The sequence below is a fragment of the Sorex araneus genome, chromosome 5, assembly GCF_027595985.1.
Source record: "Sorex araneus isolate mSorAra2 chromosome 5, mSorAra2.pri, whole genome shotgun sequence".
Lineage (NCBI taxonomy): Eukaryota > Metazoa > Chordata > Mammalia > Eulipotyphla > Soricidae > Sorex > Sorex araneus.
In genome coordinates, this window is record NC_073306.1 from 169,669,829 (window position 1) to 169,687,800 (window position 17,972).

A 17,972-nucleotide genomic window follows, 5' to 3' on the forward strand; every position below is an offset into this window, starting at 1 on the left:
ACTATCAAACTCCGTAGAACTGAGTTATTATTGTGCGGTTGTAGACAGCTGAACAAACTTCCCTTTATTTTGCACCACACCCAGGAGTACTCAGGGCTTACTCCTGCCTTTGTACTTTTAGAAATCACTCCCAATGGCATCTCAAAAGGCCATTTGGGGTATTGGAGATTGAACATGGTTTGGACTGCAAGGCAAGCGCCTTACCTGCTGTGCTGTCTCTCCAGCCTGCTAGAGAAGTATTTTAATAATATAGCGCTGCACTGCACTGTTGTCCCATTGTTCATTGATTTACTTGAGCGAGCACCAGTAACGTCTCTATTGTGAGACTTGTTGTTACTGTTTCTGGCATATCGAATACCCCACGGGTAGCTTGCCAGGCTCTGCCGTGCAATGCAGGCGGCATATTCTCGGTACCTTGCCGGGCTCTCTGAGAGGGACAGAGGAATCGAACCCAGGCCAGCCGCATTCAAGCACATGCCCTACCCGCTATGCTATCGCTCCAGTCCATTTTAATAGTATGCACTGTCACACTGTCCTCCTGCTAATCATTGGCTTACTGGAGCAGGCGCCAGTAGCGTCTCCCTTTGCCCCAGCCCTGAGATTTTAGCATCCTAATCTTTATGCCCTCTGTCCGAGGATGCGGCACGCCAGCTGGATGCCCTTGGGCATATTGATGACGCGCTTGGCATGGATGGTGCAAAAGTTGGCATCCTGGAAGAGCCCCACCAGGTCGGCCTCGCATGCCTCCTGCAGTGCCAAGATCGCTGAGCTCTGGGAGCGCAGATCGGTCTTGAAGCCCTGCGCGATCTCGCCCACCAGCCGCTGGAACGGCAGCTTGCAGATAAGCAGCTCGGTGGGCTTCTGGCCGCGGCGGACCTCGCACATCGCCACGGTGCCGGGCGGGCAGCGGTGCGGCTTCTTCACGCCGCCCGTGGCTGGCCGGCGCGCTCTTGAGGGCCGCCTGCTTGCGGGGCGCCTTCCCGCCTGTTGACTTACGTGCTGTCTGCTTAGTACCAGCCCTCTCCTTCTTCGCAACTCAGCTGGAGACTCCTTCGGGGCCAGGGAAATGACCTTTTGCTACTGTTGTTGGCGTATATAGTACATCCCGGGTAGCTTGCCAGGCTCTGCCGTCTGGGCGGGATACCCTCGGTAGCTTGCTGGGCATATGTTAATAGTATAACAATTTTTAATCATAAAATACAATACGTGGTCCATTTTATAAAGTAGAGAAGCACATTAAAACTTGTTGATGTGCTAACATAGCTGGACTTTTTTCCCACTTATCACTAAACACAAGTCTAGTGTTACTCTGAAAATATGTTATGGCTGTGATTAAAAACTCATAATCACCTAATCTTAAGAAAGGGAAATTATGTGGATGTTGTGGATGGGTCTGGTTTAATCTGTTGAAATAGCTGAAGTCGCTCAGAAAAAGAAATGTTTCTAGTGGTGGGGAGCTACATCAGCGTGTGTCTGATGCCACCAACTTGTCCTTACTGACATTATACCCAGCAGATTTGGGAGTTGTCTTTTCAACCCTAAAAACCATAATGTTCAATTCCTTATAAAAATCTGTTATACCTCCTGTAGATTATACTTTGGTTATTCAACTTTTGGTGTTATTAGAAGGGTAGGCTTAGAAAAATTTTTTTCTGGATTCTGAATTTTTGAAATTAATCTTCTAGATCAGTCTTTCTCAAACTTTTTCCAACTGTGTTTCCTGATGGCCTTATTTTCTTTTCTGAGGTTCCCTTTCCTAATGATTGTAGTCTCCTACTATGCCCCACTCTCATTTATGTGATTTTTAAAACCTTTGGTCCTTTGGAATGCACAGGGCCTACAGAACTCCTTGGCCCCTAGTTTAAAAACACTGCTCTAGGTCATGAATTGAAAGGTCTAATGTCTCTATTTCTAGAGCTATAGAAAGCCCTGATTGTCTATAAGATGACGTGGCCAATGAGAAATATTTCTATTTTTATTTCTATTTTTAAACCCATAAAAATTGAGTTACTCATAATCATAAATTTGGTACCTTAGAAACATATTAGTTTAAGTAGTAGAGTAATAGAATTGATTGGTTTCTTGTAACAATGCTAGAAGTAGTAGAGAAATAAAAATGTCAGATATCTAAATTCATAGCACAAGGTCCACAGGCATTATTTGAAATTTTCTGTATCTTCCCTGACAGAAGATTGAATATTTTCACTATCACTGCAGGAGTGAGATTTCTAAGCTAGAAACTCACACTCTTATCTTGTATTTGACTAAATTATACTGTAAATTGAGTTTACAGACTCCCAAGGGAATCTTTCATTAAAGTAGAGTTATTGGCTGGGAATGAATAAAGTTTTAAGGCTGGAAATATAGAATCTCTAAACTCCATCAAATTTTTTTCCAGGAAAAGTAGCTTTTTGTCTTTGATTAAAGAAACTGTAATTGTTACCCTTAGGCAACTGCATGACAAAACACTATTGAACCTTACTGGGGGTCTTACAGGATATCACTTCTCTTGCTTTTAAACACGTCACTAGTTCCAATCTCCAGCAGACCCCAAAGGTTGATGTACAGATGGTAACCCTGGAACTCTACTATATACCATAAAAATTGTTAGTTTTTCCTGAATTTTTATAGAGGAATCTTGGGAATGTCTGAGAATAATCTCCAGGGTTTGAAATCATGATCATGGGAGAATGAATGATTGGATCAGCTTCAATTGAATGATAATAACTGAATTATGAAGGATTCTGTATAAACCCTTTTTCTTGAACTGTAAAAAGGTTCTATGCATTTGATTGGAGACTGAAACATGAACTCGAACATGAATTATGCTCCAAGAAATGACTGATGCTAGGAAATGACTATGTTAGAGGAAACGGTCAGAAAGCCTTCTTTCCAGGCATCCCTGACAGTGCAGTTCCTGCTGCGGGGTAAACAGTGAGCCATGGAGTCAGGAAGTAACCTCTGGGGAGTGTGTGCTGCTTCATCCTGGCCACCACAACTTGCTGGTAAAGTGCCCCAAACTCAAAGAAGTGCCTGTGACCTCCTGAATCGTTTGGTCATTAAAGTCCTAACTTGTATCAGATTCCTCAAGTTGCTGTCTATTCTTATAGAAAAAAAATTTCCAGAGAATATAGAGAGTGAAGAGAAACAGTTTTATTTAGGAAATAAGAGAGATTGAGGAAAAGAAAACATATATATATATATATATATATATATATATATGTATATATATATATCTCACAGTGAAGAAAGAATTCCATAAAGTTAAGGAATTATATGTTCTTATTTGAAACGCAAACAACCTTCAAAGATGAAGTTATGCAGCTGGTGTGGTTGGTTCCAAAAGGATGTGCTGTGGTGCTTCACTTGGTTTCTCTTTTTGGTGTATTGGCCTTACCTGGTGGTCCTCAGGGCTTTCTTCTGGCCAGTGCTCAGGGATCACAGCAAGACAAGTGCTCTGCCTGCTGTACTATATCTGTCTGGACCCTTCAATGGTCATTTTAATAGAATTTAAAAAAGCAAAAATCTTAAATTTTGCATAAAACAATAAAAGATGACAGAGAAACAACGAAGCAGGGTCCCGATTGTAAGCCGTATAACAAAGTCAATGGAATTAAGACTCGACACTACTGGCATAAGAGCAGATACAGGCACAACAAAACAGGAAAAAAACAGAAATAAATACTTCCATGCTTAATTAATTTGTGAAAAAGAACTCATGAATATACAATGGGTTATACATGATCTTTTCAATAAGGGGTATTAGGAGGCTGTAGTGCTATTTGCTAAGGATTGAAACTGGTTCCCACTCCCACTCCATATACCCAAATCAACTCAAAATAAAGACCTTGTTATAAGGTCCAAAACAGTTTAACTTCCAAATTGTAACATAGACAATAATTCTTTTGACATGAACCTTAGAAATGCTGTTTTGATTTGATTTTGTTGTCTAAAAATTCATACTAAAGGTAAAAACAAGGGAAGCAAAAATGATCTGCCAGAAATACATCAAACAAAAAACGTCTTCTGTGCAGCAAAGAAAATCATCAACAAAATGGACCTGAATCTACTGAAAAGGAGAAAACATTTGAAAATTATGTATCTGATGAAGATATAACAAAGTATATAAAAGAACATACAACTCAATGGAAACAAAACAATAACTAATAAAATATCGATAAAATAATATTAGGGGATGGGCAAAGAACCAGAGCAGAAATTCTTCCAAAGAAGGTATTCAAATGACAAGTTGGTGAATGAAAAGAAACTCAGCATCACGTTACATTAAGAAAATAAAATATAATTCACAATGACATAACTTCACAGGTGTTAGTACAGTAACAATTTTCAAAAAGTGGTAACAGATGCTATAAGGAGGTAGTGAAAAGAGAAGCCTTTTGAACTATTGGTGGGAACACAAATTGGCCCAGTCACTATGAAAACAGAACTGAGATGCCTTAAATATAAAACTATCATAGTGTAGCAAAACAATAGTTAAATGTTCCTTGTGGTTTAAAGTATATTATTATTGTGCACTGTAGCACTGTTGTCCCATTGTTCACTGATTTGCTTGAGCGAGCACCTGTAATGTCTCCATTGTGAGACGTGTTGTTACTGTTTTTGGCATATCAAATACTCCACCGGTAGCTTGCCAGGCTCTCCGAGAGGGGTGAAGGAATCAAACCCGGGTCAGCCACATGCAAGGCAAACGCCCTATCCACTGTGCTATCTCTCCAGCCTTTAAAGTATATCCTTTGCTTATGTAATATTAATTGGCAGAGGTTTCAAAATTCAAAGTTTATTACTCACTGTCATAGAATGACTTATAAAAGAAATTACCAAAGGGGTCCAGAATGGTATTACAGTGGGAAAAGTGCTTGACTTGCTGTGGCAAACCCTGATTCCATTCACATATGGTCCCCCAAGCACCACCAGAAGTGATCCCTGTACGGAGTCAGGTGTAAGTCCTAAACAAAGGCAGGTGTGGCCTGTCCCTCACCCCCAAACAATTGAAATTTCAAAAGGATCAAAAGATAAATGCAAAGCTATCATAAAGAAAATAATATAATAGAAGAAATAATGAAATAAGCTGCCAATAACCAAAATCAGACTTACAGTTTTTCACACAGACACTAGAAGTGCCAATCAATTCAAAAGTTTAGGTAAAAGTGAATACATTAAAATAAAGCATTATCTAAAAGAATAGCACTAATAGAAAGTATAAAAATCTAATTATATGAAGAGAAAAAATCATAGAATTATATCACTAGGTGAATAATAGGCATTTAATTAAACATCATGCCATTTCACAAAAAAATTAGTTATTCAGAATCCAAGAGGACTTCATTAATCTTATAAAATTTGTATTGATAATATCCATCTCTCATCCTTGATTTCATCATGTTCATGTATAGATATTTTCTTAAATTTATTTCTTAGTTCTCAACCATAACCCCAGATGTGTTTTCAAGTTGTTGAAGTATAATTTAAAATACTTAAAAAATAAGTAAAATTATTTTCAATTTTATGATTGATAATTATGGCTGTTCTATTATTGTTTAACTTCTCTCTTTATTTTTGGTGTTTGGTGCTATATCCAGCAGTGCTTAAAGCTTTCTACTGGATCTGTTTTCAGAAATCAATCCTAGTGGTACTCAGGAGACCATATGGGGTGCTGGAGATTGAATATATATTGGCCACATGCAGGGAAAGCACCTTTGTTTTTCTCTCCAGTCCCTATTGTTTATTTTCTCATTGATTATCCAGCCAGGACTTGTCTCCTGAGTATGAAAAGGGAGAGTTAGAGATAATTTTTGGTAGCTGGATATTTTTTCAGAAAAAAATGATGTTTGTTTCTGGCAGTAGCCATATTAGAAATATTAGCTGAATTCAGTTCTATTTTGAGTCTCAAAATTGGACTTTGGTTCTTTTGAGGACCTGCATAATCTGAATCTAATTTTCCTTTCTCAGTGGAAAAAAATTCACTGGGGCTCAAATGGGAAGCTTGCATTCTTAATGGCTTTCATGTTTGTCAAATCCTGAAATCATCTTTTTCCTCTTTTGATGTGCAAATATTTTGAAAGCCTTGTTTGCCTCCTCTTAAGCATCTTAGAACAAGTACTTATATCGAGAAAAAAACTATAAGTGTGAGAATCAGTTCTCTGGTTTTCAATGTTCTGCCAGATGTTGCCTTTTAAATCTCTCTGCCTTGGTAGATCTCCAGTACACTGGAACAAAGATTTAAAAATATCTTGTTTAGTCTCCTTGTTGTTCTCAGTGGGAGGATTTGTCCTTATTACCTACTGTGCCATTAGCTAAGACTCTCATTATATTTTTAAGTGCATTTGGAACATAATGCTTAATTTTGTTTAAGCAATGATAAAAAATTTTTTACTAAAATTAATTTTGTGAATAAAATTGTGACTCAGAGTAAATATCAAGTACTAAGTAAAGAAATTTTCCAAATATGGTAAAGGTAGTATAAAATATGTCAATGCAGAAAGCCCAGGAAAGAAAAAAATTGAGTAATTTATGTTAGACAGATTATACAGTGTCCTTCAAATTTTTGGTACTCAAATTCCCACCTCCCTTATCATTAAACCTTCTCATTGGAAGGCTAACTGTCACAGGCCCAATTTCATAAAAACTGAGTTTCCAACTATTTTCTATGCCCAGTCCTTGTATAGTTCCAGATTTGCTCTTTTATTTTCTTCAGTAAACATTTATTTAGAATCCACAGTTTGTCAGAGGTTTATAAAATGTTGGTGATATGGGGCTAGATCTCAATATGCTCACCGGCTGCCTAATGAAATGGAGAAATGAGCAAATTACAATGAGTGTCATAAGCAGAGTCATAGGAAAAAAACAAAAGAGGAAGAGCATTGAAGAGATTAACTTTTTTTGAGACTGGAAGTCCTGAAAAGGTTCTTAGGGAAAATGTATCACTGTATCACTGTCATCCCTTTGCTCATCGATTTGCTCGAGTGGGCACCAGTAAAGCCTCCATTGTGAGATTTGTTGTTACTGTTTTTGGCATATTGAATATGCCACGGTGGCTTGCCAGGCTCTGCCATGTGGGCAGGATACTCTCGGTAGCTTGCCGGGCTCTCTGAGAGGGATGGAGGAATCACGTCAGCCGCATGCAAGGCAAACGCCCTACCCACTGTGCTCTTTAAAAATTTAGATTTTTTTGACAGATATGATGGAAAGATGGTAACGGGGGGTAGAAGGTTCAGGGAAGGAATTCTTTGGCTTGAAAAGAGCTTGTGTAAATGCAGAGAGGTATGTGTACCAGGAGGCAATTATCACTGAGGTAACTGGAAGGTGAGAGAAGGAACAGAGATTCATTAGAAAGAAAAGCAGAAATGAGTTTCTGAAGCTATGCCAAGAACTCTGAGTATTTTCTGTAGGTCACAGAGAGCTTCTGCTGAAATTTAAGCAGAGTAGTGATGTCTTCATATTTGTGCTTGTTCACTCATGCTAGTAAAAGGAAAGGACGATTTGGAGTTGGGATGAAGAGTGGGCTGACCCAGTGGTTTTCTTGCACAAGGTTATTTTGTAAAAATGACAAAACTAGGTGTAAAGAGATGCATAGAGAGGAGGTCCTTGCCTTGCACACATGGGTGTCCCACTCAGATTTGATGCCCAGGATCAAAATATGGTTCAAGCACCACCAGGAGTGATCCTTATGCACAGAACCAGGAGTAAGCCTTCAGTGCAAACAAGGAAGAAACCAAACCAAAGCAAAGCAAACCCCAAACCCAACCAAACAAACCCACAGATCGTAATTTTCACTAAAGTCTTACCCTTTGCTAAAAATTGCAACAGTTTCTAAGTCCTCGGCATATAGATAATTTTTGTTGGTGTTGAAAACAGAGCAAAGATCAATATTGGACAAGGACAATTATCCTCACCCTACCTCCTAAAGATGAGGTTAGTTTATCCTCTTTGCCTTTCCCCCCAAAACCTAAGACTTTTTAAATTTTATGCTTTTATATATAACTTTAGGAGCGATAGCACAGCGGATAGGGAGTTTGCCTTGCATGCGGCTGACACAGGTTTGATTCCTCTGTCCCTCTCAGAGAGCCCGGCAAGCTACTGAGAGTATCCCGCCCGCATGGCAGAGCCTGGCAAGCTCCCTGTGGCGTATTCGATATGCCAAAAACAGTAACAAATCTCACAATGGAGATGTTGCTGGTACCCGCTCGAGCAAATCGATGAAAAACTGGACAACAGTGTGACAGTGCTACAGACAATGCTTGTAGATAAGGTAGATAAGGGGTCAGCTCAGAGGGGGTACTACTATTCATTCTGGCATCCCTTTCTGTAGCTCAATCTATCTCCCTGTGTTTTCCTATAAAAGTCCCTTTGATCATGCAGAAAGCACAGTTGCTCTGAGTGTGCTGCTTTCAACTTGCATCTGTCTCCCAATAAAGCTCTTGCTCAATCTATCAGTCTGACTCTTCTGATTGCCTCCAGAACAGCAGTGGAATATCATATCAATTCCATTCCTTCATGGTTCCCATGTCAGTTTTAGAAGTTTTGGTCACCCATCTGTGCTCAGGGATTACTCTTGGTGGTGCTCCCGGGGCCATACGCAGTGCCGGCGACAGAATCTGGTCTGCCAGGTGCTAAGCAAACCCCTTATCACTCTACATTCTCTCTGACCTGAGAACATGCATTAAGGACTAAATTAGATTCCTCTCTTAACAATTACATTCATATTCATGGAATGGACATTTTAAGCACATATATTAAAGTTTTGGTTAGTGTCAGGAAAAAAATTTTGTTTTCTAAGAAAATATAAATGAGAGAAACATGAAACTAATCATGGTACTTGTCACTTGTCATTTGTCATCCTGTTGATCTTCGATTTGCTTGAGCGGGCGCCAGTAATGTCTCCACTTGTCCTTGTTTCGTGCGAGTGTAGCCCAATGGCATCAGCTCTCTCCAGGAACAGGAAGAGCCTCAAATCGTTCAGGGTTTTGATGAAGAAGTCTGACCATTTTGTTGGTTGGTGGCCACACGGTCTTTTGATGTCCCGTGGAATCCAGTCGGTAACAGCTCTAGTCCAGTGGTTGTTTCTGAATCTCATGACGTGTCCAGTCCATCTGATTTTTAACGCCTTGGCAAACGAGACGAGACAGCGTCCCTGATTCTTGACCGTCGATGGAGGTCACAACTCCGGATTCCTTCTGTCACTTGAGTGAGACGTGATTCTCCTAGCAAGGCTCTTTCGATTCCTCTTTGGGATACCCAAATAGCGTTCTAATCCTGTTTGTGTAGGGCCCAGGTCTCTGAGGCTTATGATTCCCGTATTCTAAAGGCAGAAAGCACCTTCAGAGTCTAGCTGGTTTATAAATATCTGCAGGAATTGGTGGCCATGGGGTCTCTGTCACTGAGCAGCCCACTACTTTGTACAGCAAGCACATCTGTGACACAGCATTAGCAAATTAATGTGAGAGCTCTTAAAACTTACTTTTGCTAAGTACCATAATAACGTAGTATAGACCTTGGACTCAATTTTCTGGGGATCAATGCTTTAACCTTTGCATAATAATTATAAATTAAGTGGGTACAAGGAGCAGAAAGAAGATAAGTGACAGTGACTTATTTTTTATGTGATTAAAATGGAGAAAAATTCTTTCTATACTCCATTTCAAGTCTCGACATATATATTAAAGGTAAGCAATTATATTCATAATTTTGATAAAATGAGATGTTTTTAACATAGAATTTATTATAGGATATGTATTCAGAATGCTCATTATTAGATATTTTGGCTTCTTTTTTCCCTCATAAATAACATATGAATTTATTTAATAGCACTGATCAAGTCCTAGCTCAATATTGGTGTCAATCTATTTATAGCAGTAAGTCTTCAGTAGTAATGGACTATAAAAAGAGATATAAAATTGGGTCATAGCTGTAGTACAGTGATTCAGGTGTTTGCCTTTCATGTGGCTAATCCAGGTTCGATCCCCAGCATCCCATATGGTCCCCCAGCACTGCCAGGAGTAGTTCCTGAGTGTAGAGCTAGGAACAACCCCTGAGCATTGATGGTTTTGATGAAAAAAAGCATATATATACATATATATACAGATATATAAGTCTGCTAAATATAGCCTATATTTAAAATAAATATTATAGTTTTATTGATAGAAATAAGAATCTGTCAAGCAAAAATGTAATTTTTCCAAAAATTAAATTACTACAGACCTGAGTTTTGAAAACATAAAAATGTAAATATGTCTTTAAATTACATATCAAATAGTGTAAAATAAAGATCTGTAAGCATTTAAAAATGATACTAAGAACTTGACAATTCATCCAGTTCTAATATTCTTTTATTTACTTGCAGGGTTTTTACTCTTTAGTGGTGGTTGAGGTGCACTTAAGTAACTTTGGAATTTCTAGATCTGAAGTCTTTATTTTAAGCATCTTGTCTAGTCCTATCTTTATTCTCTGAGGAGAGATTGAAAACTTTGTCACTCTGAGCAGCTCATCTCTCCATAGTTTTTTTAAGATGAGGAGGACAGTTAATCAGTTCATGCTCTAGAATTTCTCTATCTGTGGTGAGCACTGGGTCTGGTGGACATGTTGAAGTCCATGGTCAATGGCCAGAGAAGAGACTCAGTGAGTCTAAGAGGCTGCATGGTGGAGTAGTTCTGGATTCAGTGCAGCTTCAGATGTACAACCAGGGAAACCTGATTAACTGGGCAGAAAGAAGAGAATGAACGTTGCATGAATCTGTCTAGTTTATGCAACTGCATAGTCATAATGGTAAAATATATATCTTCTGCCTAACATCAGACACTATTGCTAAGCAAAAGGAGGTTGTAAAAATATCTTTATCTCAGTATCAAGAGTGCTACCAAATCAAACTTAGTTGCTGATAAATTATAATTATTTTGTTGACAAAAGTTATCAGACACCTTTCATCAGAAATCTTCAGAAATCTCTAGGTACCAGGAAAGAAATAAAAAAGAAAAAAGAAATTGCAAGAGCAAGTACTGATAAGCTTATTTCCACAAGGGGGCACTTTCAAACTCAGGAACTCAGTTGTTGCACCAGTTCAAAATTCAATGCTATTTGGTAGCAAAATGATTGTGGATATTTGCATTAATACTCAGCATATTGAATTTCCTTTTTGAAAAAAATAATAAACACAATTTCCTCAAACTCATTGACAGAAATGCTATCATTTGAAAATTCTGTTGCTCCCTCTCCTATTATACGATGCTCCCTATGATGCTACTAGTATTTTACAAAGAGAAAATTTGGTTGGTCTGTATACAATTTTTACCCATTTTCTCTTTAAGCTTCTAGATGGTAACTGAGAGTTTATATTCACACAATGCGTTGAAATTGCCCCATGACCCAAAACATTTGTGGTCAAAATGTGATTTTTGAGCTGAACACACAAGTACTGAATGCTTTCGTGGTTAATGGAAAGAACTATCTAACTTTTAACTCAAATTTGTATAAAATGAATATTAGCTTTATAGTAACAATATTGTGACTTTCTGTCTCAATAGAAAGAAATATGCCATTAGATAATAATTTTTCATTGAATGTGTTTGTATACTTATTATTTGCTAGAATGGGTGTATGTGTACATTTATATAACCATACAAATGTGTGCATGTGTATATTTATTTCTAAGTGTGTAGTATATATGATCTACTTTAAAAAAAAAACCTACCCCCTGCCTTTTTTTTGGAGGGAAAGTGTATCTTAATCTCCGTCATTGGGTAAATATCAGTGCTGTAAAATTTTTTAACTAGATAATTGATGTATAAATGCTTCCAGAAATACCCAGTGTTATAAAACAACTCACTTATCCCTGCAGCTTAACTTTCGTTTTGTTTTATTTTGTTGCCACATCCAGTATTGCTCGGAGGCTATTTCTGGCTCAGTGCTCCGGAGTGACGCCTGGCAGTGCTCAGGGGACCATATTGGTGTCAAGGGTTTGAAGCAGAATCTCAGCGGTTAGGGACTCATGAAAGGCCAAGTGCTTTCCCTCCTCTACTATCTCTGCTATCTCGCTAGCCCTCACTGGGGTCCCTTCCCTCACCTACCTAGATGCTTTGGCCTCACTTCGGTAGTGCACACACTGGAGCTGTAATAATTTAAAGATGACCATAGCCTATAAGAAAAGATAGCCTTCTCCCCTTATTTGAAAACATCTATCTAGTTATTTAACCAGGGCTAATACTTTCCCAAGCATGTTTGACATTGTTGTGGAATACCTACAAAGCCTAAAGAAAATTCTTCTGGAAATCTTGTCACAAAAATCTCAGAGTGTAAACTGAATGTTTGGCATACATGATGCATATTCTGTTACTGTTAAATTGGATGAATAGAGCATATATGCAAAAGCTTTTGTTTGTTCCATTATTTCTACACTCATGGTATATTACTTAACTATATTTATTACCATGCTCTTACATAATCCTATATAAAATATTTTTTAATTTTTCATCAGTTTCATTACTTCCATGTGAGAAAGTAAGGTGATGAATGTATTTTAAATGTTGCCTTATTTTATTAATTATGCTTATTAGTTCAGATGTGGTTAATAAGGGTATTATGGTATAAGGACACCAAACTTTGGTAACAATTGCCGATATATAGAAAGGAAACAAATATCATAGAAAGAACAGTTGCTCTTGTGACTTCAGTCAAATAAATGGTCCAAAAATAAATGAGGGATGAGACTAATTCAAGTGCAGCCCAGGTTAGTATTTTCCATGGTGAAGTGGATGAGTGATGGTGTAGAGAAGATAGCGGAAATCTTTCCCATTCAAAAGACATGGTTTGGGAACAGCAACCAGTGGCAGCTGGTGATATACCAGAGTAAACACATGTCATCATTGTGGATTCAGGTGTTTTGTACAATTTACAACAATGGAATGGAGAGAAGCAGTAGTGGAATTCAAAGATCTTAATTATTAGGCTGAGTGTCAGAGATTCATTCACATAATGGGTAGGGCTTTTGCCTTGCACATGGCCGATCCAGGTTCGATTCCTCTGCCACTCTCGGAGAGCCCGGCAAGCTACTGAGAGTATCTCACTCACATGGTAGAGCCTGGCAAGCTACCCGTGGTGTATTCAATATGCCAGAAACAGTAAGTAACAAGTCTCACAATGGAGACGTTACTGGTGCTCGATCGAGCAAATCTATGAGCAACGGAATGACAGTGACAATTGCAGGGTTAAAATGAGGCTCACATTCTATCAGGCATGGTCTGGAAGACAGGAACCAAGGTAGGAAATGAGGTGACCACATTTCTATGCTATTTGAAATTATGTTGGCATTATAGTTAGCTGCAAGTGTTTCTGAACGCTTCAGAATGCTTCTGAAGATGCAGCCCATGGACACCTGGACTAAAATTGTAATATGAATGTGCCATGATGACAGGAAATTTTGTTCTTTCTATTTAACTGTAAGTTTCGTGAGTTGATGATTTAATAGAAGGTAATGCCGATATACCAATCTGGTGTTGAACATCAAATGTAGGTAGATGTCATTTATCACTTGTATTACTTGTCATCTCGTTATTCAATGATTTGCTCAAGTGGAAATCAGTAATATCTCCATTCGTCCCTGTCGCATGCTAGTATAGCCCAATGGTGTCTGCTAAAATGGAGTGTAGGAACATGAAGAGCCCCAAACCCTCAAACCATTTATTAAAGGTCCTGGTGAAGAAGTCTGACCATCTTGTAGGTGGGTGGCCACGCGGTCTTTTGACATCCTAAGTAATTCAGTCTGTAACAGCTCTAGTATAGCGGTCAAATCTGAATAGCGTTACATGTCTGGCCCATCTGATTTTTGATGCCTTGGTAAATGAGACAGCGTCCCTGATTTTTGATCATCGATGGAAGTCAGAACTCTGGATTCCTTATCTCACTTGAGTGAAATGTGATACTCCAAGTACAGCTCTTTCAATTCCTCTCTGAGATAGCCAAATAGTGTTCTCATCCTGTTTTTGTAGGGCTCAGGTCTCTGAGGCATATGTTAGTGCAGGAAGAATGTTGGAGTCAAAAAGATGTGCCCGGAGCCAGAGGTTCTTCCTCCGCTAAACCACTTCTTTGATACTCTTGAAGGCGTTCCACGCCACTCTCTTCCTCCTGCACAGTTCAGGTGCCAGGTCATTTGCCATGTTGAGTTCTAGACCTAAGTATACATAACTGTTGCATTTGAAGATGTTCATTCTTTTGAGGGCAAATGGAACACCAGGAACTAATTCATTTCTCATGAACATTGTCTTTGTGAGATTCAGCTGCAGTCCAACCTTTCCACACTCACGGTCAAAGTCAGCCAGTATTCATGCCACTTGGCTGATATTTGGTGTTATTAGAACGATGTCATCAGCGAAGCAGAGGTCATGTAGTTGCTGACCATCTATCTTCACTCCCATTCCTTACCATTCCAGTTGTCGCATGAATTTCTCGAGGGTGGCACTGAAGAGTTTCGGTGAAATGGTGTCACCCCGCCAAACCCCTCTCTTTACGTTGATGAACATTTCTTTGCAGAATGGTGAGATCCTGGTGGTGAATCTGTAATACAGCTCATGGAGGATCCTGATGTACTGAGTTTGAACTCCCTGTTTGGCTAAAGCTTTGATGACCGCTTTAGTCTCAACAGAATCAAAGGCCTTCTTTAAATCAATGATTGACAAAGCGGAATCTTGAACTCTGGTGAAACCTCAATGAGCTTGATCACCGCATGGATATGGTCGATTGTTCTGAATCCTTTTCAGAACCTGGCTTGCTCGCATGGTTGTCCTTTGTCTAGTGTTCTGCCAATCCTATTTAGGATGCCTTGAGACGACTTGTAGACGACAGACAATGGGCAGATCTGGTGATAGTTGCCAGTGTTGTGGATGTCCCCCTTTTGTATAACAGGATGGTCCTGCTGGTTTTCCACTGGGACAGAAACTTGCATTCAGACAGGTAGCATATGAAAAGCTGAACGAGCATATTGATGAGTATAGGTGGCAGATTCTTCAGCTGTTTGGGTCTGACCTTGTCTGGACCTTGTCTCTATGCTTCTTTACCAATGAAATGGCATTTTGGATTTCAGAAGGGAGAATGCTGAGAATGACATATCCATCCTGCGAAATTTGGTATGTGGGCAGGTGGGTGTGGCTATCAAAGAGATCTGAGTAGAAGTCATGGATAACCTTTTCCATTTCCCTTCTGGTAGATGTGGTATATCCATTAGGACATCAGAGGGCAGTCATCTTGATCTTACAGCTGGTGAAGACAGGTGGCTGTTGCGAATACTTTTCCCGGCTTCTGCTGCACTGGCCATCACTGCTGCTCTTCTCCCTTTGAGGTCTTCCTTTATCGCTTCTCTGCACAGTTTTGTGAGCTCAGATGTTAGCTTGTGATTGCCTGTGGTTCGTGCCAGACCATGTTGGCGAACGAGCTTGAGAGTTTCCAAAGACAGGCGACTTTTTTGTGGATTTCTCTCTCTCTGCATTCCTCACACAATCATGGAGGTGCTCAACCAGTCGATCATATTCCTTGTTGATGTCAATGACAGCATCTTTCCATTTGCTGCAATAGTGCCAAGGAGCTCCCAGTTGGTGGTCATTCTGGGAATTCTCTTCTTAAACTTTGCAGTCCTTTCTCCCTGCTCCGTGAAGTATAATTTCACATGAAGAAGACAGTGGTCTGATCTCATTTGGAATTTTGGGACAACAGTGACATCGGTCAGGCAAAACCATCGATTGAATATGATGTGGTCAATTTTGTTGTGGAACTGTCCACCATGAGAATCCCATGTCCAACATTTAGATTTGGCCTTCTGGAACTGTGAGTTACCATGGATGATCTTGGTCAACATGATGAACTCAAACAGTCTCTCACCCTGGTCTTTCCATTCTAGGCCATGGGCCCCAATGTGGAGTTATTCAGGTGACCTTCTAGGTCCTATCTTGGAGTTAAAATCACCGACAATGTCCTTGTAGAAGGTGTGGTTTTCTTTATAGAACTTCTCCGGCTCTATGTAGAATTTCTCAATTTCTTCTTCATCATAGTTGGATGTTGGTGTGTAGACAACAAAGATAGAAACTGCCAGCAATGAGCCACATCTATTCAAACATAAGCATCTGTTTTGAGTTGTTAGACATTTAAATGAATCATTGCTTATGGCCAAGTTCATGTTGACAAGGACACTGACACCACCAATGCCTCTACTGTCGCATGTTCCGAGGAACAATTCTTCTCCAGTGTCAGAAATGACATGATGTGTTTGATACCTTCTCATCTTGGTCAATCCAATGACCTTGTACTTGATCTTCGACGCTTGCACCATCAGATCCTCGATGGATGCTTCCGATGCCAGCATACATGCTTTAAAAGTGTAGGCAGTCATTTTAGTCCTTGTTCGTTTTGGCAGACTAGTTCAGCCCTGAGATTTTATCAGCTTTCCTTGTTCGACCTTCTTAATGCTGCCATATCGGGGGTTCTTCCAGGGTCAAGGGAATGAGGCCCGTTGTTGTTACCATATTTGGAATATCGAGTATGCCACGGGTAGCTTGCTAGGCTCTGCCGTGCGGGCAGGATACTCTTGGTAGCTTGCTGGGTTCTCCGAGAGGGATGGAGGCTTTTAGGGCAGCCTCTAAGTGCCATTATAAGTTTTCCAATGGTTCACACCATATTCAAACTCCATCAAATATGGTGCAGTAATGATAAAAAATAGGTAGGAAGTGTTTATGCCCGCCTTCCGGACACTGGGGCCGAGCCTCAGGCATGAGTGAAGTCCCACAGAACCAGGCTCAATAGAGATCCTCTGCCTGCTAACACCAATCTCTGGTGATCCAGGGATCACACCCATAAGACCCACCCTGCCGGTGCCAGATAAATTCCTCATCAACTGACCTCCATTTTCCAACTGCTACCACGTTCCAGGCTGCCTTCCCTATAGATGTAATTTATATAGTCTTTTATTTGAAATAAATGAACTGCTTCATCAAATGACTTACAGATGGTATAAAAAGCTATAATACCATGCAAATTTACATAAAACATTTGATAGAGGGCCAGCATGGAAGAGTCTGGCAAGTTTCCCATGGCGTATTCGATATGTCAAATAGAGTAACAATAACAGTCTCTTCCCCCTGACCCTGAAAGAGCCTCCAATCATTGGGAAAGACAAGTAAGGAGAGGCTGCTAAAATATCAGGGCTGGGACAAATAGAGACATTACTGGTGCCTGCTCGAGTAAATCGATGAACAATGGGATGACAGTGATACAGTGATTCAGAGGGCCAGAGAGATGGTACAGTAGGTTGAGCACTTGGCTTACATGCAGCAGATCTTGGTTCTATCCTTGGCACCACATATATAGTTGCCTACCAAACTCTGCCAATAATGATCCCTTAGCACAGAGCCAGGAGTGAACCCTGAGCACCAGGGGGTGGGGCCCCCAAACAAAAACAAATTTAAAAAATTTGATAGATACATCTTTCTGCTAAAAGTTCAACTTTATTATTAGTGGTTTATTTATTTTTAATGGGGGAAAAAAGTGCTTCAAAAAAGATGAGTCAGAAATAATTAAAAAACTCAGCCATCGTGCTATAATTTGCTGATTTCTACTCAATGTAAACACATTCTAGCTTGCTTTCAATTTCCCTCCAAAGTGTTTTAGATAATGAGTTACTTTCTTGACTCCAAGTTAATGACAGGGCAATAGCTTGAAAACTTTTGATTATGAGATCTTGTTTTCTTTTTCATTATACACATAAAGTAAAGATGTCAGTACTCCAAAAAATTACTCAATTTGTTTCAGTTTCAGTGACTTTTCATTTAAAAATCCAATGTGATGAGTTAGCAAGAAATTTTGTCAGCCTAAGATTTATTCCTAGGAGTAAGTTTGACACTTACCATGCTTTAACATTTTTGAATTAGTAAAGTGACAGAACATAACTATAAAAATTTTAGTCTCCGTATAAGGTTCCT

General features: G+C 39.5%; 1 pseudogene; it reads right to left on the minus strand.

The window, feature by feature from the left end:
- Positions 1 to 618: 618 nt before the first annotated feature.
- LOC129405034 (histone H3.1-like) overlaps positions 619 to 17,972 on the minus strand; it is a 34,266-nt pseudogene continuing 16,912 nt past the window's right edge.